Source organism: Neophocaena asiaeorientalis, unplaced genomic scaffold (assembly GCF_003031525.2).
Source record: "Neophocaena asiaeorientalis asiaeorientalis breed wild unplaced genomic scaffold, Neophocaena_asiaeorientalis_V1.1 scaffold1097, whole genome shotgun sequence".
Classification (NCBI taxonomy): Eukaryota; Metazoa; Chordata; class Mammalia; order Artiodactyla; family Phocoenidae; genus Neophocaena; species Neophocaena asiaeorientalis.
The window spans coordinates 436,508-438,567 of record NW_020174697.1 but is presented as its reverse complement, the minus strand read 5'-3'; positions in this window follow the sequence as shown (position 1 = coordinate 438,567).

The window sequence follows — 2,060 nt, the reverse complement described above, 5'->3', positions numbered from 1 at the left end:
CCTCCCAAGGAATGTGCTGACTCTTCAGAACAGGCCTTGGGCTGTCACTTAACACAATCACGGAGCAAAGGGAAATGATCAGGTTTGTCACCAGGGTCAGTGCCAATTTATTTAAGGAAGTGGTGAGCCTGAAAAGGAGGATGTGGGTAACGGGAGGTCCCATACATTCCTGGAGCCAGTTTGCAAAACCTTCGGGGCAGCAATCCCAGGTGAATGGGGAACCACCCCTCCACACGTGACATTCCAAAGTTCCCAAGTGAGCAACCTTGACCAGAGGCTGGGATTGGAGATTCTGAGCCAAGCCTGAGAGGGGGGTTGGTGGCCTGTGTGGGCTGCGTCCAGCTGAGGCTCTCATGCTTTTTTTATTCTATTCATCAAACTTGTATCAGGTGTCCAGTCTGTGCTGGGCACTGGACCAGGAGCCACGGGAGATGCTGGGAAGAATGATACAGGTAAGGTCCTTGCCCTGGAAGAACTCACAGAGGGTAGAGCCTATGCTCATTACACCCCGGGAAAGCATCTGAGAAACACTGAGGGGTCAGGGACCAAATGGCCACCCCTTTTCCAGAGAGTTTACCTGGAAAAAAAAGAATGTCTGGCAAGGATAATGCTTAACACAGAATAACCTCTCTTGGTGGAATGAGCGGGGGAGTTACTTACGGGGGGGGGATGAAGGGGCTACAGCAGACTGTAAACTCATTCAAGGAAAGGCTTATGCCTTTGTCACTCCCTTCACCAGTGACTAGCATGGCTTTAAACCTATAGAGACTCATAGGCAGAACATTTAGAATTCGATGCCACCAGCTTTGAGCGCCTGCTATGTGCCAGGCACAAGGCCAGGTGCTCTCCCATGCTTGGATATTTTACAACATCTGAGTTGGATTAATGTAAATACTGAATGATTGGGCATGAACCATAGAAAGGAGCATGGGTATAATATAGCCCAGTGGTTCTCAAAGCGTGGCCCCTGGACCAGTAACATCAGCATCATCTGAGAACTTGTTCGAAAGGCAAATTCTCGGCCCCACCCCATCGGTACTGAATCAGAAACTCAGGTGTCGGGCCCAACAAGCTGTATTTTAACAAACCTCCCAGGGGATGCTGACACATACTCCAGTCTGGAGCCCACTGCTCTAACCCAGTGATCTTTAAAAGGGGATTTCGGCTGCCATGGAGGTTCTGGGGGAAACTCTGGGGAGGGGAGGGGGGCTGGAGCAGCCCTATTTTCCTCTTCTTCTTCTTTTTTTTTGACCGCAGCACGCGGCTTGTGGGATCTTAGTTCCCTGACAAGGGATCAAACTCGTGCCACTGCAGTGGAAGTGCGGAGTCTTAACCACTGGACAGCCAGGGAAGTCCTGGAGTGGCCCTATTTTCATCTGCTTTACATGTTGAGCTGCTACATTAGACTTTGCTTAAAGAAAGTGTTTTAAACTGAAGAAGTTTGAAAGCTGTGACTCTATCCTGCCTCATCATCTGTACAGATGGAAACACTGAAGCCCAGAAAGGGAAGGCTCTGGGAAGCAGGGATGTACTAGCAGCCAGGCCTCCCAACTTTCAGCCCAGGGTGCTTACCAGCATCTCAGGCAACCCCCTCATGAGAGAGGAAAGAGGAAGCCTAGCTTTTGGGGCCATCTATTAGTAAGATCCTGGGGCCTGTCTGCTTCTCTTTCTGGTTATGCCAGGAAAGGCCAGGGGCTTCCGGGGTTCTTGCAGGAAGCCCTCTGGTTTCATCTTTCTTCCTGTGGCCCAGGGTCTGTAGCCCCAGCCTCCCCCCCGGCCAGCCTGACTCTCCCGCCCCCCACCCCAACATTCATCTCAAGGCAGAACATCACGGAGGTCTGCCTGAGCTTCGAGCCTCTCCCTCTATTCCCCATCCCGCCCTCTTAGGCCCACCTGAGGTCTGAGACCCTGCCCAAGTCTGCATTTCCCTGCCCTCCATTCCTTGCCCACCCCAATCCAGGCAATGCTCCATCACTGGCATTATACTATGAACTGGGGTCACTGCGAGCTCCTCCTGGGAGGTCACTGCATTCTGTACCATGGCTTCTCCCTCCCCAGCC